This window comes from Pan troglodytes, chromosome 10 (genome assembly GCF_028858775.2).
Source record: "Pan troglodytes isolate AG18354 chromosome 10, NHGRI_mPanTro3-v2.0_pri, whole genome shotgun sequence".
NCBI classification, from domain to species: Eukaryota; Metazoa; Chordata; class Mammalia; order Primates; family Hominidae; genus Pan; species Pan troglodytes.
Genome location: NC_072408.2, coordinates 38137727 through 38163432, shown reverse-complemented (window position 1 = coordinate 38163432; position 25706 = coordinate 38137727). Strand labels below are relative to the sequence as shown.

The 25706-nt window shown below is 46.9% G+C and overlaps 1 long non-coding RNA gene across 1 annotated transcript; it reads right to left on the bottom strand.

Moving 5' to 3' along the window:
* Positions 1-1059: 1059 nt before the first annotated feature.
* On the bottom strand, positions 1060-25307 carry LOC112204990 (uncharacterized). The gene is made up of 3 exons (XR_008538452.1): positions 25152-25307; positions 3442-3534; positions 1060-2828 (listed from the first exon to the last, which is right to left on the bottom strand). It is a non-coding gene; the product is annotated as an uncharacterized LOC112204990 (long non-coding RNA).
* Between the last annotated feature and the right edge of the window lie 399 nt (positions 25308-25706).

Below are 25706 nucleotides of genomic sequence, written 5' to 3'. Positions count from 1 at the left end.
TACATGAGAGAAAAAGACACTCCCATCTAGTTTTAACTTTTTGTTTTTGTTTTTTGGTATATGCGCCTGAACGTAATTCTCACTGATGCAGGGTTAGAGCAGAGAAGGACCAATGGAGGGTTAAGCCCGTCAGCAGAGAGAAGGGGTCAGGGGCCCTGCTCCCCTTTCCCTCCATCTCAGCTTCAGCAATGACAGTCGAGGGGAGCGGGGAGTCATCTCTGGCTTGTTCACCACCCACTGGCGATGCCCCATTCACAAGGGGGCCCGGCTGGCCACGCGACCCAGCAGCATCCATTTGAAGGCAGCAAGCAACAAGCTGGCTCCATTCACAAACCCTGTCCTCCTTTGAAAACCAATCACCGTGCGAAGCGTGACTGGGTGGTGGCTGGTTTCGGCCCATCTGTCACGCCCTTTCAGGGAGCCTGGTGGCGGCAGCCAGCCTGGGCCGAGCCAGCCCCTCTCCCTTTGTACCCCAGGGACATGCACTGTAACGAGATCACAGTGCCTACTGAATTATTCAGAGCTGCCCTGAGTGTCAGTTTTATTATAAACATGCAGATTGCTCCAGGCTCCAAACTTCCAAACCTCCAGCAGCCGTCTCCCTCCAGGATTTTGCAGTGGCTGCTTTGTGCCTGTGATTTCCCCAGGCCTTGATGGCCTAATTTCCCTTTGACCAGTTCCTACCTGCTGCTGGGCTCGAAAGCCCCGGCCCTTTACCCATTGCTTCCACAAGCCCTATTCTGTGCTTAAAAATTGTCCTCTCCACCGCCCCAGCAGTCCTGCCGCTGCCTCTCCCATCTCCTACTGGCTTCACCGCCCAAGTGGGTGACATCAGACTTGGAGAGTGCAGCTCGCCTTCCTCTGCTGGGAACATGGATCCTCCACTCCTGTGGGCTTCGGTGTGATCTTTAAGCCCACTAGGTCTTCCTGCCCATCCGGGTGTTCTAGACCCAACTCTGTCCTCTGCCCTTCCCCATATGTCCCAGATCCCTGGTGCTCTCCGAAGTTGATCCGGAGAATACCCCCCAGCTGGTAATGAAGCAGAGATGGTAATGCACATTTAAGAGTAATGAAATGCAGTGATATTTCAGGCCTGACAGACCTATTTCTGGCAGCCTTAGAATTAAAGTGTGAGGCTTTGTACTGCAGCTGCTACTAGGAGCCTTCAGAGTTTTTCTAAAGATGTGAATAAAGCTTCCAGGGTTTCAGCTCAGATCACTGTGGCTATTTATCCTGCTGCTGCTTTCATTGTACCTTTTTATTTGAAATTTTAGAGCTTTTAGATGAAGGGAACGCAGCAGTAAGTGCAAAGCATACAAAATATCCTGGTGGGGGAGAATGTCCCGGTTTTTCTCTCCAATTGTCCATGACAGCTCTGGGGAGGAAGAGCTGCTCACAGGGAGCACTGACTCTGTCTCCCCTTTGAGTGGGCTCCTCCTGAATTCTTGCCCCGCTGCAGTAGGAAATGGGGCCTCCTGAGAAAGCTTTAGGAGGGAGTCCATGCCACCAAGATTGACGGGGCTAGGTGTGGGCTGGCCGTCCCCCAGCGCCTCAGTGCTGTGAGCTTGGTATAGACTGTCCTTGGTTGGGGAATGTGGTGGAAAGGAGTCAATCCACACTAGGCCGACAGTGAGAGCTCTCGCTTCAGTCCTCCAGTTAGGAAAGTTGGGCTGCACTTTCCATCTCTGCACCCGGCTTCATCCATCGCATCCAGGAGGTTGGAGCCATTCGTGAGGAGAGGCCATGTAGGACAGTGGTGGAAACAGGGGCTCCACTGGCAGACAAACCTGGGAGCAAAACCTGGTGAGACCACCTGCACTGCCCAGAGCAAGCCACTTGCCCTTTCTGGACCTCACTGTCTCAGTTTCCCCACCAGTAAAATGGGGATAATAAAGCATCCATTGTCCAGATCCTCGTGATGCATGTAAGGTACTTGGCACATATGAAGTCACAATGTGTATTATTAACACTGAACAGTATGAATAATAGTCCCAGGACTCAGGCTATCTAGACCTCCTTCCTGCACCATCACTAATGTGCCAAACCCCTTTTCACTCCGGGGCTGTGTAGTGCAATGAGAAGGGGCTCTGGAGTCAAACACAGCCAGGTTCCAACCCTGGTTCCTTCATTTTCCAGTTTTGTCAGATCAGTTTGTGAGACTCAGATTTTCTGAGTCCCAGTTTCCTCATCTGTAAGAATAGTGATAATAAATATTCACCTCAAAGGGTATCAGTGAGGATTAAATGAGATCATGTTTATACAAGAACCCACACAGTGCCTGGCACACAGTAGGTGTTGATAAATAATTCCCTTCCCCCTTTCCTTCTCCCTCTGCTTCTGTTAAAAAGGAGAAGAATTTTATAATCAGCCACCAGTTTACAGGAAATGCAGGAGGAAGATAGGGATGGTAAATGGTGGTGGTGGTCGGGGGATTTCATCAGCAAAATCCAGAATTTGGGAAATTCTGTAGGACAAATGATGCAGAATCCTCAATGAACAAATGACAAGAGAGAAAAAGTGGGAGGGCCAAGTGAAAAGTGAAGGCCGGTCGGGCACGGAGGCTAACACCTGTAATCCCAGCATTTTGGGAGGCCGAGGTGGGAGGATTGCTTGAGACCAGGAGTTCAGGACCAGCCTGGGCAACATGGCGAGACCCAAGTCTCTACAAAAAAGTTAAAAATTAGCTGAGTGTGATGGCTTGCACCTGTGGTCCCAGGTTGTTGAGAGGCTGAGGCAGCAGGATTGCTTGTGCCCAGGAGGTTCAGACTGCAGTGAGCCGAGATCGCACTACTACACTCTGGCCTGGGTGACCGAGTGAGACTCTGTCTCTAAAAAAAAAAAAAAAAAAAAAATGAAAGAAAGAAAGGAAAAAGAAATATGAGGACCTTGTTCAGATCCCAATCCAAACAAACCAACTGGGAAAAAATAAAAGAGGCCATCAGGGACATTTTGATATTGACTAGATATTTGATAACATTAAGTAATCATCGTTGATATTGACTAGATATTTGATAACATTAAGTAATCATCGTTGATATTGACTAGATATTTGATAACATTAAGTAATCATCGTTAATTTTTAGGGTGATAATGGTATGGTAGTCATGTTCCAGAGAAGTTTTTATCTTTTGGAACACATAATGAAGAAATTAAAGATTAAATGGTATGACATGGGGATTTGCTTGAAAATAATTTAGTGGGGTGAAGTGAGGGGTGGAAGTGAAGCAAAATCAGCCATGTATGGATAACCAAGCTGGGTGATGGTATGTGGGGGTTCATTAAACTATTCTCTCTACTCTTGTACATGTTTGAATATTTCCATAAAAGTAAAAAAAAAAAAAGAAGCAGCGGTCCTTTTAGATTAGAATTGTCTCTCCCACCTACCTCCTCCTTCATATTCTCCCAGCCCCTTCCTCACTTCAGTTTCTTCTTACCACCTACCTGGACTATACTGCAACAGCCTCTTAGAGTCTCCCAGCCTTTGATCTCTCTCCCATCCAATCTTCTTCCCATTGTGCTGCCAAAGTTATCTTCCTAAAACACAAATCAGATCATGGTGCTTTCCTGCTTGAAAACTCTTTGGTAGCTCTCTGTTGCCAATCATCTAGTAGAGTACAAAATCCTTATTATGTGATTCAAAGCCCTTCACAGTTAGGCTCAGCCTTCCTGCCTCCTTCCTTTCCCATCCCCTGGGATGGGGATCCCAGGCCAATCCCTATCCCCTCATTCAGCCTGGCTTTTGGTCATACCAGCCAGGCCATTTCATGCCTCTGTGACTTCTCTTATATAATTACCTGGCAGATCCTCCTCCCTGGCCCTTAACTTCATCTATTGAAGACTAAAATATTTTTCAAATCTTGGTTCAAATGTCATTCTTCCTTGGTGGTTTCTAGATGTCTTTCCAATGCTCACTAAATATCTGTGCCTCTCTGCCTTCTGGCATATGGTAGGATCTCTCTTCCTGGCTCTCTGTAGTTCGATGGGGCCATGTGATCAGCTTTAGCCAATGGGTTGTGAGTGGAAGTCATACATTTCACTTCTGGGTCAAGAATTCCAGAATTCAATTGCTAATTCAAAACCCTTTGAGCTGTCTTTCCCTCTGGCTCAGCGATGGGTGACATCCAGATTAAAACTATTCTCAGACCTGGCATGGTGGCTCACACTTGTAATCCTAGCACTTTGGGAGGCTTTGGTAGGTGAATCACTTGAGGTCAGGAGTTCGAGACCAGCCTGGGCAACATGGCGAAACCCCATCTCTACTAAAAATACAAAAATTAGGCAGGTGTGGTGGTGCATGCCTGTAATCCCAGCTACTCGGGAGGCTGAGGCAGGAGAATTGCTTGAACTTCGGTGGGGCGGAGGTTGCAGTGAGCCAAGATCATGCCACTTCATTCCAGCCTGGGCGTAAGAGCAAAACTCCATCTAAAAAAAAACACACAAAAAAGCTGTTCTCTCAGGCTGGAGGTTCTGGAGTGCACGTGGTGCCATGGAGTAGAATCTCCTGTCCACCTGTGGGCGCTATGTAGTGTGAGACACATAAATCTGAGGGGCCTTTTGTTTCTTCAGCACAACCGAGTCTACCCTAAGTCTTCCCTCTCTGAGTTGCAATCCACTGTGCTGTCCTCTGTGTTTTCACATTATATCGTGTATGTAATGTGTCCAGATGACACCCCCGTCAGGTTAGAAATCCTATGTTACGATCTTAGCATTCTGGCCCACAGCACTCAGCATAGTGCTCTGCAGAGGGGAGGGGTGAATGTACAGCAGTCCTTGGCTGTGGTGGATGCAGTTGGGCATATGTGTAGAGATTGAGAGGTGTCATCCTTGCCAGGGGCCTCCGTACTCATTAGTCTTGGGGATCTGTTTTTTTTTTTTTTTAGACAGAGTCTTGCTCTGTCGCCCAGGCTGGAGTGCAGTGGCGCCATCTGGGCTCAGTGCAAGCTCTGCATCCCGGGTTCATGACATTCTCCTGCCTCAGCCTCCCAAGTAGCTGGAACTACAGGCACCCACCACCACACCCGGCTAATTTTTTGTATTTTTAGTAGAGATGGGGTTTCACTGTAGCCAGGATGGTCTCCATCTCCTGATCTCATGATCCGCCCGCCTCGGCCTCCCAAAGTGCTGGGATTACAGATGTGAGCCACCGCGCCCGGCCAGTCTTGGGAATCTTGACGGTTTGGGGATGGAACCAGGACCTGGCTTGATATCAATGCCCAGCATGCCCAGCTTCAGGGAATGAAGCATGGTTGGTCTAGGCGAATCCTAATAATCCCTTTCCCTGGTGGCTATAATTAGTTTAGACATGGGAACACAAACCAGTTTTGGACGATGAAATGTAAAGGGAAAGTCTCGTTCCCTCCTAGGAAAACAGAAACAGGTGAGAAATGCAGCTAGTCTATTCTAGTTTGGATTTCCTGGATTGCAAAGCCTGAGACAGATTAAAATGCTAATTGTTTATGTGGTAAGGGATTCTAGGGAGCAGGGTAAAGGGAGGAGGGAGAAGGGAGTGGGGAGAATGAAACAGGAAAGGAAGACAAGCCAACCAAGGGCGTACTTTTGAGCTTATTATTATAATTGTCCCTCCAAATGGCAGGAGGCTGGGGCATTTGTCCAGAGACTTTCATTGGTTGCCAGTTGCCCCTCATTTTACTAAAACTGAATGTTTCCTGTGACTTCCTAGTGACAAGAATCCACTGGGTACGTTTCATCTTGGCCTGCTCTGTCCACCACCTCCTCTTTTTGAACTCTCTCTATCCTGGCTTCTACGGCAGTTCTCCCTCTAGCGCTTGTCCGGCCTCTCTGGCTGCTTCTTGGTTTCCTTTCCAGGCTCCTTTTCCTTCTTCCGCTCTGTGGCTGATCTCCTGGATTCTATTCTGGTTTTCCTCACTTCTACCCACTCTTACTGGGCAAACCGTTTTGCGAAATGGTTTCCACTGTTACTGTTGTGATGATGCCAGCTCCTATGTCTATGCCCCCAGCTCTCCCTCCCAAGTCCTGTAGGCATATAGCTCTTCATCCACACAACACATATTCATTAAGCTGTTTGAATATGCCCAGAGTTGTGATAGGGCAGTAAATAGGAACTCACCTTCTAGGAGTGCTAGCCAATATGGAGCTAGTGGCCAAAATACAAGTAAACAAGTAAGTAAGCCAGATATTTTTAGATAGTGACAGGTTTTATGCAGACAATAAAACAGGTCAGTGTGATAGAGGGTGTATGTGTGTGTGTGCATGCACACTATTTTAGAATGACTGCTTTGAGGAGGTAACATTTGAGCAGAGATCATTTAGTGGTATCTGTCATTTGTGGTTATGCAAGTGCAAAGGTCATAGAGGCATGGAGGACTTATCAGTGTGTTTGGGGAAGAGGAGGAAGACCAGTGTGGCTGGAGCAATGTAGGCACAAGGGAGTGATGGGAGATAAAGTCAGAAAAATAGTAGGGGCTCATTCAAGTAGGGCAAGGTGAGCATGCATTGAACAAGATCCCCAGGTGACACTTATGTAACCTTCTGCACACATTTGAAAACCATTAGGTTGATGAAGAAGAAATGAGAAGAGAAACCCCATTTAAAAGTTCTTCTTTTTTTTTTTTTGGAGACAGAGTCTCACTCTGTTGCCCAGGCTGGAGTGCAGTGGCACAATCTCGTCTCACTGCAACCTCCGCCTCCCGAGTTCAAGCGATTCTCCTGCCTCAGCCTCCCAAGTGGTGGCATGCGCCACCACACCTGGGTAATTTTTGTATTTTTAGTAGAGACAGGGTTTCACCATGTTGGCCAGGCTGGTCTCGAACTCCTGACCTCAGGTGATCAAACTCCTGCCTCGGCTTCCCAAAGTGCTGGGATTACAGTCATGAGCCACCATGCCTGGCCTAAAAGTTATTCTTTAAAAGCATTTTGGAGGCCTGGTGTGGTGGCTCATGCCTGTAATCCTAGCACTTTGGGAAGCCAAGGTGGGTGGATCACCTGAGGTCAGGAGTTTGAGACCAGCCTGGCCAACATGTTGAAACCCTGTCTCTACTAAAAATACAAAAAAATTAGCCAGGCGTGGTGGTGAGTGCCTGTAATCCCAGCTACTTGGGAGGCTGAGGCAGGAGAATCGCTTGAACCCAGGAGGCAGAGGTTGCAGTGAGGGAGATTGCACTACTGCACTCCAGCCTGGGCAGCAAGAGTGAGACTCTGTCTCAAAAAAAACAAAGAACAAAAAACAAAAAACAAAAACAAAAAGTATCTTGGAAAGAGTAAGACACACAAAAGTATTACATTCTATCACAACCTCCTATGTACCCATCACCCAGCCTCAACACTAGCAACTTTATTTTACAAAGGAAACTGAAAGTAGTAGCCAGGAATGTAGGAGGAAGACCAGGGAAGGATTGTGTCAGTGAAGCCTGTCAAAGAGAGAGATCAACAGTGACAAATAAAGGGAAAATGTTCTGTAGGTTGAGCAGAAGTCAAATCCCTGCCAACATCATGGCCCTGTGTTGTCCCATGGGCTTCTCACAGTATAGGTGGCTAAGGTGCCAGCTGCCCCTCAACCTGCTTCTCCTCTTATTTTCTCTGTCAAAGAGTCTTCAATGGTTTCTGTTTGGGATGAAAGCAGGGACTGAGACTTGGACTTGAGCTCAGGGAGTTTATTTTGGAGATGATCCTGGGAAGCAGGGTGCGAGAGCAAAAAGAGTGAGGCAGGGAAGAAGGAAAAGCCACAAAGAGTATGTTATTGAGCTGGTTACCACTGTGAGCAAATGAAGCTCGATCTGGCTGGGCCCATAAGGAATTGAGTAGAGTGCATCTCAGATTGGCCCCCAGCAGCATAGGAGGCCAGGGCACTTATTCAATGGTCTCTCACGCCCCATTTCTTGAGCGCTGTGCTGGGGATATTAACCTCCCTGCATTTTTCTGGGCTGCCCAAGGCAGAAAGCCAGCCAAGGCAGAAAGACAGCCATGTGGACTGTCTGCCACAGCTGCACCCAAATCTGAGCAGGGAGAGAGGGTATAGAGTACAGGACACCTAAAGTTGTCTGCTGCAGCTCCATCACGGCTTGATAGGATCTAACCTCCTTCTCATGACACCAGTGTCATTAACCTATTAACCAGGCCAGAAACATGGGAGTTATTCTAAATGTTTCCTTCATCACCCTGTCTCCCTCGTTTGTCTCTGCAGCCACGCTTTTAGTTCAGGTGGTCATTTCTTGAGGACCATGGTAATGATCTCCTTATCTTTTATTAAATGCCAATGACACTAAAAAATGATATATATAAGAAATTGGAGGCTGGGTGAAGTAGCTCACACCTGTAATCCCAACACTTTGGGAGGCCGAGGCAGGTGGATCACCTGAGGTCAGGAGTTTGAGACCAGGCTGGCCAACATGGCAAACCCTGTCTGTATTAAAAATACAAAAAAAAAAAAAAATTAGCTGGGCATGGTGGCGCGTGCCTGTAATCCCAGCTACTTGGGAGGCTGAGGCAGGAGAATTGCTTGAACCCGGGAGGCAGAGGTTGCAGTGAGCTGAGATCATGTCATTGCACTCCAGCCTGAGCAACAGAGTGAAACTCTGTCAAAAAAAAAAAAAAAATTAGAGGTGATGTGGAGTCTGTGGAGGGGTACATGACTCAGTACTAGGGACTCAGAGAAAGCTTCCAGGAAGAAGTGACTTTTAAACTAAAATCTGAGGACTGAGTAGGAATTAGCCAAAGAAGTATGATGAAAGTTCAGTTATAGGGAAGACCATGTGTGAAAGCTCAAAAAGGGCATGGCAAATTTAAGACACTAAAAAGGGTCAGTTTATCTGAAGTGCGATGGAGGAAGAAAAGAGAGATTGGCCAGATCATACAGGACCCTGCCAACCATATGAACAAATATTGACTTTATTCAAAAGGCAATGGCAAGCCTGAAGATTTAAGACAGGAGGGTGATGGGATTGAATCTGAGTTTTAGTAAGATCACTTTGACTAAAGTATGGGAAAAAATTAGTAGATCACACTCATTTTTGGCTATTTGGCTACAAACCCCTTGTTGGGTGCCTGGCCAGTGTCTGTTCCCTGCCTGCTACCATAGTCATGGTTTTCCTTTAGAGGATTTCACATCTTCAACCATGTGATTTGGGTGTGATGAGCTCTTCTTCCCAACCATTGCTAAGTTAATTAGTGCACTGACCACAGTGGCTGGTTCAGGGATGGGCACTTGATCCATTTTAAGTGAGTGAGAGAATGTGAGTCTCAGGACTTTTATAGCAGCTACTAGTATGAAGATGTAAGGTGTGAATTGCTATAGCCATGCCATGACTGTTATGGGAAAATCTGGAGCTGTTGGAAGACCACTATATGAAACATGATGATGCCATGAAAGGCAGAGAGAGAAGGGGGGGAACTGACTTCATGGTAACATTGTATGAACTTTTGGATCAAGCTTTATTTACTTTTTACTTTTTTTTTGAGATAGGGTCTTACTCTGTTGCCCAGTCTGGACTGCAGTGGTGTGATTACAGTCACTGCAGCCTTGACCTCAAAGGCTCAAGTGATCCTCCCTCCTCAGCCTCCTGAGTAGCTGGGGCCACAGATGCACGTCACTGTCCCCAGCTAATTAAAATTTTTTTTTTGTGGAGACAGGGTCTCGCTATGTTGCTCAGGCTGGTCTCAAACTCCTGGGCTCAAGCAATCCGTCTACCTTGGCCTCCCAAATTGCTGGGATTATTGGCGTGACCACCACGCCTGGCCTCAAGCCTTATTTAAAGCCACCTCTTCCTCTGGACTTCACAGTAAATTGAGCCAATAAATTCTCCATATTGTTTAAACCAGTTGAATTGGAGATTGGTTTACTGCAACCTAAAGATTCCTAAGTGATACAGAAATGAGTTCCATAAGGTGTTTCAAGAGACAGGCCCTAAAAATGGGATTGTCCAACCAAAGAGGTAAGATGAAGGATAAAGAACCCCTACATTTTCGGCTGAGAAATTGGCCATCTAATTAGCTATACAGTTTCCTGTTGTGACTTGGGGTGCAGATTGTGTGCCTACTGCGGCTGCAGCGGTACACTACTTAGTAGAAAAATGTAGAGTGTTGGATTGGGTTGGCTCCTTCTTGTTACTATTAATAAAGTACTGTAAAAAGGTAAGTTGCTGGCTGGGTGCAGTGGCTCACGCCTGTAATCCCAGCACTTTGGGAGACCAAGGTGGGCGGATCACGAGGTCAGGAGTTCGAGGCCAGCCTGATCAGCATGGTGAAACCCCGTCTCTACGAAAAATACAAAAATTAGACCAGCATGGTGGTGCACACCTGTAATCCCAGCTACTCGGGAGGCTGAGGCAGGAGAATCTCTTGAACCCAGGAGGTGGAGGTTGCAGTGAGCTGAGATCATGCCACTGCCCTCCAGCCTGGGTGACAGAGCGAGACTCTGTCTCAAAAAAAAAAAAAAAAAATGGTAAGCTTATGTTCAAACTAGCTTACCCCAAAACAGAGAAGGAAGAAAATACAGCTTTGATAAGAGAAGCCCTTTCTGCCTACGGTAAAAAAAAAACAAAAAACAAAAAAACAAAAAACAAAAAACAAAAAAACCATGGCTGAGAGGACTAGAAAGCCCTGAAAACTTTGTCCCAAGGTATGTTAGTATTAGGTTAGAGCAAAAGTAATTGCGTTTTTTGCCATCGAAAAGAATTGCAAAACTGCAATTACTTTTGCACTAACCTAATATGAACAGAAGCAGGGATGGGGGAGTGCATTGTATGGGATATGGGATATGAGATATGGGATATGGGATACAAGATATGGGATATGGGATATGGAACATGGGACCTGGGATATGGATATGGTCTATGGGATATGAATGTGGGCTATGGGACATGGATATGGGATATGAGATATGGGATATGGATATGGGCTATGGGATATGGATGTGGGATATGGATATGGGATATGTGGATGTGGGATATGGGATATGGATGTGGGATATGGATATGGGATATGGATATGGGATATGGGCTATGCCATATGGGATATGGATGTGGGATATGGGATATGGATGTGGAATATGGATATGGGCTATGGCCTATGGATGTGGGATATGGATATGGGCTATGGGCTACGGATGTGGGATATGGGATATGGAATATGGGATATGGATGTGGGATATGGGATATGGATGTGGGATATGGATATGGGATATGGATATGGGCTATGGGCTATGGATGTGGGATATGGGATATGGAATATGGGACATGGGACATGGGCTGTGGGATATGAGATATGGGGTATGGATGTGGGGTATGGGATATGGGATATGGGCTATGGATGTGGGATATGGGCTATGGACTATGGGATATGGATGTGGGCTATAGGATATGGAATATGGGATATAGGATATGGGATATGGTTGATGGCTTATCCCTAGCCCTTTCCCAAGCACCTCCTGGTTTTTACTCCTCCTAAAACAAAGGTGACCATAACTTCCATGACAGATGTAAGTGGGACACAGCCTATTGGCAACGACCAGATTTAGAGTGCCTCCCAGGCAGTTTCTTCAAGTTGTTCAAAGGTACAGTTTGAGACTAAACGTAAGGCTGGGTATTTGGGTAGAGAACTAAGACCTATTTGCTTAGTGAAAGAAATACCCAGGCCAGACTCCAGACTCAAAGACTAGTCTCACAAAGAGCTCTGGTTTTGGCCGGGCGCGGTGGCTCATGCCTGTAATCTCAGCACTTTAGGAGGCGGAGGCAGGCGGATCGCCTGAGGTTGGGAGTTCTAGACCAGACTGACCACCATGGAGAAACCCCATCTCTACTAAAAATACAAAAATTAGCTGGGCTTGGTGGCGCCTACCTGTAATCCCAGCTACTCGAGAGGCTGAGGCAGGAAAATTGCTTGTACCTGGGAGGTGGAGGTTGCAGGGAGCCGAGATCACGCCATTGCACTCCAGCCTGGGCAACAAGAATGAAACTCTGTCTCAAGAGGGGGGAAAAAAAGAGCTCTGGTTTCATATACTAGCTCATAGAATCAACCAGAAGCAAATAAACTTGAAGGCCACAAAGAAACTTCAAGCCCAGATGACAATGGCTGGAGACTTTTCAACTCCTAACATAATTCTCAGGTCCCAAAGCACAACAAATTTGTCTTCACAGAACCACTGCTTTAATGTCTTCTGTGAACATTAAAACAGTGGTTCTCACACTTTTGTGTACAGAAGACGTTTATTAAAAATACAGATTATTGGGCTTCATCCCCAAAGAATCTGATTCCTTCCATCTGGGATTGGGCTTGGGGATCTGCATTATTAACAAATATCCTTGATGATTCACATGTGGGTGGCCAGGGAGCCCCGCTTTGGGAAACACTGCATTGAAGGAAATTATTACTTTTTTTTTTTGAGACGGAATCTCGCTCTGTTGCCCAGACTGGAGTGCAGTGGTATGATCTCGGCTCACTGCAACCTCTGCCTCCTGGGTTCAAGCGATTCTCCTGCCTCAGCCTCCCCAGTAGCTGGGATTACAGGCCCATGCCACCACACCCGGCTAATATATATATGTGTTTTTAGTTTTTGTATTTTTAGTAGAGACGGGGTTTCACCACGTTGGTCAGGCTGGTCTCGAACTCCTGACCTCGTGATCCACCGGCCTCGGCCTCCCAAAGTGCTGGGATTACAGACATGAGTCACGGCGCCTGGCCTAGTATTAAATTCTTTAGGGATGATCAGCAGGACTCATTTTGTCCTGATAGTATCTGTGCACTGTGTAGGGCCCAGACTGAGAGCTCAGCACAGCCTTGTCTATTAGACCTGAAAAGCATGGGTTTCTGGAACCAAGGTGGTTTTGGGAAGTATGCAGACTATGATTCCAGGAACTGATTTGCCCTGAGTCCCTGCTCCCTTACTTCTTGATCATGTTTGATTCTGCCTTGGTTCTATTAGGATTGCTTTGTCCAGACACTGACCTGGCAGTGAGTGTGCCTGGGATCCTCTGTCAGTGTCCCTTGTATAGTCAGAGAGTTCTGGACACATCTGTGGGAGGTAGAGAATGTGACAAACCCTGGGGAGTGTGTTTACTAAGCTTTTCCATGTTTATTTTCTTTCCTCCATCTCACCTTAGGACAGGGAGTATTCTGAAAGCCTTAGTGAAGCAGTGACACTTTTCTGGCACCTTGAATGACTCATATGTCTCAGTGCCACACACCCTCCATTGAAGGCCTTGGGATTGTCAAGGTCAGGATATTTAAAGTCACATTCTTGGGAGTGATTTGGACATTGCCAGGTCAGCTCAGGATGAGGGAGGTGCACAGAGACAGCTGTCAGTGTCAGTGCCCATAGTTTATGGTGAGTCTAATAGTAAATGCCAGTTATAGGTATGGTCTTATCATTGTTTAGTTATAGCTGGTGATGGCCAAGTGACTATGGGTTTCTTTCCATTCATTCTCCTAAACTTTTTTTGTTTTTTTAAAATAAGTGTCTTGCTCCGTTGCTGAGGATGGAGTACACTGGCATGGTGACAGCTCACTGCAGCCTTGAACTCCTGGCTCAAGTGATCCTCCTGCTTCAGCCTCCTGAGTAGCTGGGACTGCCGGCACATGCCACCATGCTCAGTTAATGTTTTCAGTTTTTTTTTGTAGAGACAAGGTCTTTCTCTGTTGCCCAGGCTGACCTCAAACTCCTGGTCTCAAGTGATCCTCCTGCCTTGGCCTTCCAAAGTGTTGGGATCACAGGCATGAGCCACTGCACCTGGCGTCATTCTCCTAAACATTTACTTTTTTTTCTATTTTTCTTTCTTGTTTGCTTTTTCTTTTCTTTTTATTTCTTTTTTTTTAAACTGAATCTTATGTTTACTGAGATCTCCTAAACATTTAATTCAGCACCTACTATATGCAAAATGCCAGGGAGAATACAAAGATGTGTAGACATAACTGTACCCCAGATGAACTCACAGACTAGAAAGCAACTTGGTGGCCCTGCAGAGAGACTCATGAGCGATAATCATACTCACAGGTAGGGTATTATAAGCTCACTAAAGAAGAGCTTCCAACCTGCACTGGTGGAGATAATGGTGGGGCATAGGGATATCTTCTGAAAGCAAGGTCCTGAACTGAATATACAAATTTAAGCAGAAGTTATCCAGAACAACTGCTGTTTCTGGTCAAGATGCAATAACAGGGATGGACTTTACCCTCCTTCCTGGAGCAATTAAAATGTTGTATAAAATATATGAAGCAATGGTTTTGGATATCAGACAGCACAGGACAGTGATCCCTGAGAGAGGGAAAACAAGTGAACTGAGCTGTACATTTGCTCCATCCTACTGCCTTGAGAGAGTTTCCAGGCTGCTGTGCAAAGAGGAGCAACCCAGGCAGAGTCCAGTAGTCTCTCTGAGCTGAGGAGATGCAACAGGGAATTCAGGGAGGCCAAGGCAGCTATAGTTTTAAGGGCAGTGTACCAGACAGGAGAGAGCTACAGAGAGATGAAGGAGGAGAATAAAGGTGGGGGGGCAGGAGGTGGGAGGAGAGAGAGAGCGAGAGAGAGAGGCAGAAATCTGCAGAGGGTCCCATTGAGTCTTCAGCTGAGTACTGATCAGAGCATGTATGTGAGGAAAGTATCTGAGTCTAGGGAAACAACCACACAAAAGGAGCAGAGGAAATAATCCCTGGAGTATATGTTCTCACCAGCCAGTTGAAAAACCTCATAAATCACAAGACATCAGACAGAGTACTCAGAAGGGTATTATCTCAGTAGTGGGGCAAAGTTAGTACTAAACTAGTGGATATTATGGTCCTAACTAACAAAGTTTAAACACAATCAAACTTGAAAAGATCTGTTTCCAAATAACTGTGTCTCAGAACAAAGTTCAAGAGTATTTACAGAAATATAAAAATATGCAACACCCAACAAGGTAAAATTCACAATGTATACTATCCAGTCAAAAATTATTGGATACAGGCATACAAATAATGAGGAAAATATGACCAATAACAAGGAAAATAAACCAATCAATAGAAACAGACCCAGAAATAACATAGATGTTAGAAAAAGAACATTAGTAGACAAGGACATTAAAACAGTTATTACATGTTTAAGAAAATAAAAGAAAGATTAAGTATGCTAAATAAAGGCATGGAAGATATTAAAAAGATCCAAATTAAACTTCTAGCAATGAAAAATATAATGTGAAATAAAAAATATACTGGATGAAATCAATAGCAGAGTAAACACTGCAGAGGCAAAAACAAATGAATCTGAAGCTATAGTCATAGAGACTATCCAAACAGAAACACAGAGAAGAAATATTGAGGAAAACAAAAAAGAGCAGAGCACTTCAAGTGGCCTAGTATTTGTGTAATTGGAGTCCCAGGAAAAAGAGGAGAGTAGAAAAATATTTGAAGACATAATGGCCAAATATATTCCAAATTTGATGAAAACTGTAAGTCCACAAATCCAAGAAGCTCAATGAACCCCTAGCACAAAAAACTGGAGAACTACACAAAGACACATCATAACCAAACTGTTTAAAACCAGTGTGAAACAGAATTTCTTACAAGCAGCTAGAGGAAAACAGGATACACTATGTACAAGGGTAGAACATTAAAAATGACAGCAGGCTGGGCGTGGTGGCTCAAACCTGTAATCCCAGCACTTTGGGAGGCTGAGGCGGGGGGATCACGAGGTCAGGAGTTTGAGACCAGCCTGGCCAATATGGTGAAACCCTGTTTCCACTAAAGATACCAAAAAAAAAAAAAAAATTAGCCAGGTGCAGTGGCTCACGCCTGTAATCCCAGCACTTTGGGAGGCCAAGGTGGGTGGATCATGAGGTTAGGAGTTCAAGACCAGCCTGGCCAAGATGGTGAAACCCCATCTCTACTAAAAATAAAAAAAATTAGCCAGGTGTGGTGGCAGGTGCCTGTAATCCCAGCTATTTGGGAGGCTGAGGAAGAGAATTGATTGAACTCGAGAGGTGGAGGTTGCAGAGCCGATATCATGCCACTGCACTCCAGCCTGGGTGACAGAGCAAGACTCCATCTCAAAAAAAAAAAAAAAAAATTAGCCGGGCTTGGTGGCACGTGCCTATAATCCCAGCTACTTGGGAGGCTGAGGCAGGAGAATCACCTGAACCCAGGAGGCAGAGGGTGCAGTGAGCCAAGATTGTGCCACTGCACTCCAGCCTGGGCCACAGAGTGAGACTCTATCTCAAAAAAAAAAAAAAAAAAAGGCTGGGCATAGTGGCTCATGCCTGTAATCCCATCACTTTGGGAGGCCAAGGCAGGCAGATCACGAGGTCAGGAGATCGAGACCATCCTGGCTAACATGGTGAAACCCTGTCTCTACTAAAAATACAAGAAGTTAGCCAGGCGTGGTGGCGGGCACCTGTAGTCCCAGCTACTTGGGAGGCTGAAGCAGGAGAATGGTGTGAACCCGGGAAGCAGAGCTTGCAGTGAGCCAAAATCACACCACTGCACTCCAGCCTGGGTGACAGAGCAAGACTCTGTCTCAAAAAAAAAAAGAAGAAAAGAAATAAAAGAAAAAGAAAAACAAAAAGAAGTCTGCTGTCATTCTGTGGCCTAGGCTGGAGTGCAGTGGCACAATTTTGGCTCACTGCATCCTCTGCCTCCTGGGTTCGGCCGATTTTCCTGCCTCAGCCTCCTGAGTAGCCGGGATTACAGGTGTGGGCCACCACACCCAGCTAATTTTTGTATTTGTAGTAGAGACAGGGTTTCGGCATGTTGGCCAGGCTGGTTTTGAACTTCTGACCTCAGGTTGTCTGCCCTTATTGGCCTTCTAAAGTGCTGGGATTATAGGCGTGAGCCACTGCACCTGGCCGCAGACTTCTTTTTGAAAACAATGAAAGCCAGAAGGCAATGGAGTAACATCTTTTGAATATTGAAGGAAAAAAATTGTCATCCTAGAATTCTATACCCAACAAGAGTAGCTTTCAAAAATGAAAGGGAAATAAAAACTTTTTCAGACATTTAAAATATCAAGGATCACCAGAAGACTTGCATTATAAAAAACAGTGACATGGCTGGGCGCAGTGGCTCACGCCTATAATCCCAGCACTTTGGGAGGCCGAGGCGGGCGGATCACGAGGTCAGGAGATCGAGACCATCCTGGCTAACACAGTGAAACCCTGTCTCTACTAAAAATACAAAAAATTAGCTGGGCGTGGTGGTGGATGCCTGTATCCCCAGCTTCTCAGGAGGCTGAGGCAGGAGAATCACTTGAACCGGGGAGTCGGAGGTTGCAGTGAGCCAAGATCACGCCAGTCTGCACAACAGAGTGAGACTCCATCTCAAAAAAAAAAAAACCAGTGACAGAAGTCCTTCAAACAGAAGGAAAATTATACTAGATAAAAATCTGAATCTATACACAACAATTTAAGAGCACTGGAAATGGGGAATTCTATCTAATAAATGAATAAGTAATGACAGAACAGAGTAACAAAATTTTGTATGCTCTCATGAATTAATGAATATAGGCAACAATCAACAATGACTGACAATGTGACAAAAAGAGTGGCAGCCAGGTGTTATATACCACCCATGTGAAGTAATATTGTCAAAAAATAAGAACAAAAAGAGATAATAATAACCAAACCTGACCCTGGCCACTGGATCTAACTATCAATTTACTGGCTTTACAACAGACGAGAAACATGTTAAATGATATCACTGTATTTTAATTTTTTTTTAAAAATCCAGATTTGGGAAATTCTGTAAGATAAACAATCAGATTTTTTTTTTCATTAAAAAAAGTGCAAGGGGAGAGAGAGAGATTTACAAAGAGAGAGAACTATAAACAAGAGACTTCGGAGACATATCAATTAATCACAATATATAGATCTTGTTTAGATTCCTACTTCAAACAAACATACTAAAGAAGGAAAAAGAATTAAAAATCATTCAGGGAAATGTGAACACTGGCAGGTATTTTATAACATTAAAGAATTATTGAAGAAAAAAGAGTTACCTATCCCAATAGAGGAGGAAGCTCGCTTCAAGGGGTGGGGACAGCATAGGCAAAGCCATCCTCTTTAGTGAGGGGCGACAGTTTAGTAGTTACAGGAGAAAGGACACCTGCTGCAAAAACATCCTCTTACTTTCCCTCTGGGCTAGAGCTGGCTGTGGTGCTCTGATTTCTGAGAAAGGAAAATGCAGCATATTGACATGGAGACTATTTCTGTCCACCTCTTCTGGCCTCCCTGGGTGTAGCAGGCACCTAAGGGCAGGGGAGAAGTGTTACTGAGGGTTTTCAAGGCCACTCTCAGCAACAAGGGAAAAGGACCTGGTGGTTTGGGTGGAACAGAGGCTTTGAGTACACTGATCTCATCCCACTCTCCCAGCTCTGCCCTGGCATTAGAAGACAAGGAAGGAGGAGAGGTGTAGCACAAAGAACAGGAAAGTATGGAGGGAAGTGAAGAGAAGAAGGGAGGTGGAGAAGAGGGAAGAGAAGGAGGGGCTGAAGTTAGAGCTCAGGATATGTTCAGTTGTTTTAAAGTAGCAACTGACTTAGGGCCCCTAAACAGTAGGTAGAAGACAGGCATAGTGGCTTGTTGCACTTGTAATCCCCATGACTCAGGAGGCCGAGGCAGGAGGATTGCTTGAGGCCAAGAGTTTGAGACCAGCCTGGGCAACATAGTGAGACCTTATCTCCAAAAAAAAAGTTTAAAAATTAGCTGGGTGTGGTGGTGCGGCCTGTAGTCTCAGCTACTTGGGAGGCTGAAGTGGGAGGATCGCTTGAGCCCAAGAGTTAGAGGCTGCAGTGAGCTATGATCACAACACTGCACTCCAGCCTGGGTAACAGAGTGAGACCCTGTCTCTAAAAGACAAAACCAAAACCAAACTCCAGTAGGTAGAATGCTACCCTGTCTCCTCTCCCTACTTGCAGTTCAGTTCAGAGGCAAAGTAGGGGTGTAAGGAGGGATAAGGGGGATCCTCTGGCTGCAGAGATTGAAGAGTTTGCTCAGGGTCAACAGGACAAGCCAGGGGACCTGACCCCATGTATCCACGGTCACCCGTGGTGAACGACGTATGCCATGGTACCTTTGTTCTGTGGTTTCCTGTTGTACCAAGATGCCCAGTGAGAAATAATAATAATCTTATTAGTTAACATTATTGAGTACTTACTATGCCAAGCCCTATTCCAAGTGTTTCCATATTAACTCTTTTCATCTTGTCAAGAACCCTTTGAGGAAGGTACAATTATTATTAAACCCATCTAATAAATGAGGTAACTGAGCCCAGAGAGGTTAAGTAACTTTCTTAAGGTCACACAGATATTAAGTGGCCCAGATGTAACTGAACCTAAGAAAAGTCTAGTTCCAGAGCACATGCTCTTCACAACTACCCAGAATGGTAGTGGTGACCTGGGCCAAGCCTAGTGTGACCTCAGCCCCCTCCCTCAGACAGAGCTTTAGAAAGGCTCCACGTTCTTCCCCCAGAGCAGTTGGGGCCCAGGGCTAGAATTAAGTCTTCCCGGTGTTCTAGAAGAGACTTTGGAACAGCACTAGAAAAGCCACCCTGAGCATGAAAGGCTGGTAGGGCCTCCAGGCTGGGGGAGAGTTTGCCAAAAACAACAGCGTGCCTGCCCTAAACTGTTCTGAGGTTGCACAGCCTGGACGTCAGGCTGGCTGGTCCATGATTCTTATCAGCTCTCCACAGAGCAAGCGCTAGAGTCTGCAGCATTCCCATCTCGGCATATTCCATACTCCGAGGGCCCGGGGAAGGCACTGTCCCAGGCAGCACTCTTGGTGGGAGGCGGGGAGCTCGGGAAGGTCCGTATGTGAATCCCAGCCTGGCTCTTGGTGGGCAGCTGGGTCCCCTCCCCAGGTTCTGGCAGAACACCATTGAACAATTTAGCCTGAAATAGCATAAGAACTTCTTTCCTATTTTTTTCCAGGCTTTTGGATGAAATTATATTTTACAAATGACTCATTATTATATTTATAGCTTCTCTCCAAATGATTCAAATTGTGGTTTGTCGCCTCCCTGTCTCTCAGCTCCCCCCAGCTCGACAGGAAAAAGTGCTGTTTACTGTATGGCCAGGTGTGGCTGCAAGAGCGGCTTTGCCTCTCCCTGTAATTACGTTTGCCTAAGCCCTGACAAGCACCCCGGCACATTTAGTCATGAGCAGCCTTTGTTCCAGCATGTTGTCGGGAGGCAGCATCCGACATTAACTGGGCTTGGAATCTGCTCCTGTAGGAAGTGCATGTGTGTGGTGCGGGGTGCGGGGAGTAGGGATCGTGGGGGAGGCTGTGACAGAGGGTGCCTTTGTGAGGGCAGAGGCTGGAGAGGCTGGGCTGCAGCTTCTCCCTCAAAGCACCCTGTGAGAAGGCTGGGATGGGCTACGCCCCGGAGGGCCTCAGAAGAAACATTATTCCTCTCCACTCCCAGCCTCCATGGAGGAGTGGAGAGGGCCACTGGTGGAGAAGCTGGTGGCTCATACATTCCAGGCTGTGCTAGCGGTTCGGCCAGTGACACTCCATGGTTTCTCGTGAGGAACCACTCTGGCTCTTTCAAGAATGGGGAGTTCTTGAATTCCCTCCCGCTTTCCAGGGAGCTCTCAGCCACAGTGATTGCTCAGCACCCCTACCCCTGCCCTCCACCCAGCTCCCAGGAAGGTGTGGTAAGATTACAGCAGCTTGCTTTTAAACAGGCCACATTTGAGAGGAGGGGTGGAGAGGAGGTTGGGATGAGGCCCCATTTGTAGAAACAGTTTATTCCATTGGTCGTCCATGGAATCAAGGTCCTCTGGGTCTGCCCTGGCTGGGTAAAGTTAAAATCCCATAAATTTTGCAACTCATGGTGACATTCTCAGAGCCCGCAACAACCCTCTGCCCCTCTGGGTCCTTGGACCTGGGGTGTGGTGATACGCAGACACCCCTGGCTGGCTTGAATTGAAGGCTGTGGGGCTGCAGCAAGGACTGGCCACCCTGAGTGTCCTGAGGCCCAGAGGCAAGCAGGGAAACAGGCTACCCTAGGAGAGAACGGCTTTGCGGGAAATCTCTCCGTTCCCCTCCCTTGGCTTTAAGTGAAAAGCGAGCTCCTGTAGGTTGCAGATTCTGCAGCTGTGGTGTGGCAGTGGCTTGGGAGGCTGGGCTGGATAAGGTCGGAGCCTGAAGTTGTCCGTGGTCCAAGCCCTGGGCCCTAGTCGTGTCCCCAGACACAACCCCAGCCTGGGTTCTTTGAGTCTGCTTCCATTTTCACTTCTTGGCACTGCCTGTGTGAGTGGGAAGGGGACTCGGAAGGAGGTGATGTGGGAATGGGTGTGGACAAGCATAACGTCATTGTTGGTGAAATCAGTCTGAAGCCCTAACCAGATGACTTCCATCTGGGCTGAGCTGGGTCACTGTGAGGTGTGTGAGACGGGCCTGAGTGTGGCTGGGGCCAGAGACGTGGAGTACAGGGACCTGTGCCTCTGGGTGTTCCCTGGAGGTGGGAAGGGACAGCTGAGAGAAGGACAGGAGAGGGTCCTGGTGAGGCAGGGGAGGCCAGAGGGAGGAAGAGTGTGGACTCACCTGGGCTGTGGGGACCTGAACTTCTTCCTAAGGCCTGAGGGAAAGAGAGACTTCCTGACAAGAAGTGCTGCCTCTTACATCCCAAGGGACCAGAGCCAGGGCAGCGGGACCAGCTGGCAGCCAGACTGAGGGGCAGCCAATGCCACCATCTGAAGCCACTATCAGGCCACCGTCTTTTATGAGACTGCAGTCTTGTATCTACCCTACTCATGCTGTCACCTTTTCATTTGTCTTTTGACAGTCAACATGCCCGAGTGCTGTGAACGTTATGAGAGGGCCTTGTTGGGAACACGTGCTCCTGGGAATCAGCCCTTCCCTCTATCCTGTTCCCACTCCTCCCCGACGATGCTCCTGCTCAGAACCCACTCCTCACATCAGTGAAGCAACGCAGCGGGCACCCTGTGGACAAAGCTGGATATTGGCTCTGAATAAAAGCGAATCATGGGGAAAATCAGTGTCTCAGTAAAATGGGGTTTTCTTAGTAGAGACCAGACTGTGAAGGACCTTGCTTCATTCCATCTTTGAGGAGGATGATGATTTAGGGACATTGGCCCAAGATCAAAGTGGTATTTTTACGTTGTATTTACTTAGCTATTTGCCATCTACCTCCTTATTTCCAGGTAGCAACTTCCTTCTTATATCTGAGATGTTTAAGAGATGATGAAACCAGCTTGCACACACTTCTCAAAGTGTGTTCGCATCCATTATTTCACTGGGGACCGGCTATTATCCTCTCCATTTTCTTTATAAGGATATTGCAAGAGAGATTAAATAACTTGTTCAAGCCCGCATAGCTAGTTAACAACTGAACTAGGCTTAAAACCAACATCTGAAGGCTCCTATTCCAGTGGCAGCTGCTGTGTGCTTCTTCTGTTTTCCATCAGTTTGGAAGGGATCATAAAGTCTACAGCCACATGGGTGGGGTCAGCAGAAAGATGATTGACCACCAAGCCTGAGGCGGGTGAGGCTGATCTCCTGAGCTCAGCCTCTCTGCACAGGAGTTCACAGAAGTGATGTGATCCAAAGTTGCTGAGGGAAAAGCCCTTATTTGTGGAATTAACTGCAGGTCTCTCTTGAGGTCAGAATGAATGTTATTGACGTTATTGTTTGTATTGTGGTAAGGTATACATAACGGAAAATGTACCATTTTGGCTGGACACGGTGGCTCACGCCTGTAATCCCAGCACTTTGGGAGGCCGAGGTGGGCGCATCACCTGAGGTCAGGAGTTCGAGACCAGCCTGCCAACATGGTGAAACCTCATCTCTACTAAAAATACAAAAATTAGCCGGGCATGGTGGTGGGTGCCTGTAGTCCCAGCTACTCGGGAGACTGAGGCAGGAGAATCACCTGAACCCAGGAAGCAGAAGTTGCAGGGAGCCGAGATGGCCCCACTGCACCCCAGCCTGGGTGACAGAGCGAGACTCCATCTCAGTAAATGAATAAATAAATAAATAAATAAAAATAATAAAATAAAATGTACCATTTTAACCATTTTTAAGTGTACAGTTTAGTGACATGAAGTACATTCACACTATTGTGCAACCATGATCATTTTCCATCTTTTTTATCTTGCCAAACTGAAACTCCACACCCACTAAACAATAACTCCCCCTTCTCCCCTCTCCCCAGCTCCTGGTAACCACTATTCTACTTTCTGTCTCTGGGAATTTGGCTACTCTAGGTACCTTATGTAAGGGGAATCATACAATATTTTGTGCTTTTGTATCTGATTCATGCTGACTTATTTTTAATTAGATCACCATTTCGACTGCAGCAGGAATGCTGATCAGTGATGTGCCATGCCTATAGAGGAGTAAAGAAAAGAAAAAGGAAAGAAAGAGCAAAAAGGAAAAAGAAAACAGGAACATTTTGGGGTGGATTTCTTGACTGTCAGGGGTACCAGATGTAAGGGGGCGGTGGTGGCGGGTGGATAGGAAGAAAGTGTTACATAGAAAACAAAATGCTGTGCTTTATCATTCCAGGGGCGGGCTGGCATCTATCCTGGAGGTAGATGCCTCTGTTTTGAGGATTATGCTATGATGAACCCTGATAGGGAAGCGCTCTGGTGAGAACAATGAGACTTTCTGGGCATGCGGAAGGCAAGACAAATTGTTTTGCCAGATGAATCCCCAGGAACTTGGAGTTTGGGTAGAAGGGTCTAGAAGAGAAGGGGAAGGCTGGAGAGAAGATGGTTTAAGTTGGGACTTAGGGGACAGTGAGAAGTTTTCTGAGGTGGGAGATGGTTGGTGAACTTTCAGGGTAATGTCTATTCGTAGATTCTCATCTGCTTACTGTCATTTCCTCTCTATGACCCCTAACCTTGAGTAAAAGTCTGCTGCCATGTGAGTTGGGGGTGGCTGGGGCAATGCAGGGATGGGGCTAAGCAAAGGGTGATAAAGAGGGGGTGGGAGAGGAGAGCAGCTGCGGGAGGAGAGGTGCAGATAGAAGGTGAGAGGTGGGAAGCAGGGAATCCCAGCCAGAGGTCACCAGAGGAATCACAAACCGTCTGAGCATCTTGGCACCCAGAAGGTGGGGGGTTGTGACAAGATTTGAGAGAACTGCAAGCTTGGGGGGACACAATGATGGAGTCCCTACCCTTAGGGGAATGGGGCTGGGGTCACTGCTTGGATATTACAGGGCAGGCACGCCAGTTAGACAGCCTGAAGGAAGGAGTGGATGGATTTCTCTTCTTGGAGACCTTTGGCAACATTTGGACAAGGCACAGCCTGGGTAATGAGGAAGTCCCTGCAACACAGCTCAGTGCCTCCAAGATTTCCAGATACACAGAGAAGAGGACTGTGTTTCTCAAAACAGAGATGGAGGTAGAGCCAAAGCCAAGCCCAGAACATGTCTCGAGCTTTCAAAACACCTTCTCTTTAAAATCATCTGAAAGCAGAGATATATGACAGTTGACTATCTCTGATGGAGACATATACCTTTATTTATTTATTCATTTATTTTTAAGACAGGGTTTCGCTCTATCGCCCAGGCTGGAGTGCAGGGGCGCAATCTTGGCTCACTGCAACCTCCGCCTCCCAGGTTCAAGTGATTCTCCTGCTTCAGCCTCCTGAGTAGCTGGGACTATAGGATGTGCCACCATACCTGGCTAATTTTTGTATTTTTAGTAGAGACAGGATTTCACCATGTTGGCCATGCTGGTCTTGAACTCCTGTCCTCAATTGATCTGCCTGCCCTGGCTTCCCAAAGTGCTGGCATTACGGGCATGAGCCACTGCGCCTGGCCAACATAAGCTTTTTGTACCCCCCAGACATAGCAGGAACCCAGTGAGAAGGCCGGGCTGCTCCCACCCAGAGACCCTGGAAGAGCCCGGCATGGAAAATGGGCCGTGCATCGTGTTGCCGGGAATGCTTGGTGATTCTCTGGCCAGGTCCTGGGCTGAGTGTGGGCCGGGGATGGAGCCCTGCCTGGAATCAGTGATGCATCCTGAAATCTCTGGACCAGCCTGCATGGTGACGGAGACCAGAGTGAGGCTGGCCGAGGACATTTCCCTCTGGTCCTGTCCAGCCTTGGCCCCGAGAACCAAGGCTCTAGGCTCATCTGGCTAGATAGATCCTGTTTTTGGCCCAGCCCAGCATCCCTTTGTTACTTGGGACTTGGGGAAAAAGGCCTGGCTTGGCTCACACTTGAGGAGGTTTGCCAAATGTGTTACTTACCATTAAAAAGCTTGTAAACCTGGGGTGCAGGATGCCGTGGGGGCCTGGGCTGGCTCGAGGATGTGCTGTTTAGAAGTTCCAGAAGTTCCCTGCTGGCTGGGAGGGAAGAATGTCCCTGCAGAGTCAGAGGCGAGCCTGCCCTGGGCCTGGGCCAGCTTTCCCTCTCGCGGGCCTCTCTGCTCTGGGGGAGCTGTGTGTTTCCTTCTACTCAGGCAGCTTGGGAAAGACCAGAGGCCCTTTCAGGGAAGGGAGAAAAAGGGAAACAGGCCTGAAATGACTGTCGTGAAAGCCCACTTCTGAGCTTCAGCCCAGAGCACAAATGCATTTTCTTCTGTTATGAGAATGTGGAGAGTTCCAAGAGGTTGTTCAGGGGAAATACAGAGCCTCAGAGCTCTGGTACTAGGAGGACCTTAAAGACCAGTTAGGACAGCCCCCTCATTTTACTGGAAGGCTAATTTGAAACAGAATGGAATTTGGCAGGGGCTAGGATGCCTTTTTTCTTCGGAGGCTTCATTTCCTGAAAGAGACAGTGTCCGTGATGAACTGATTTCACTA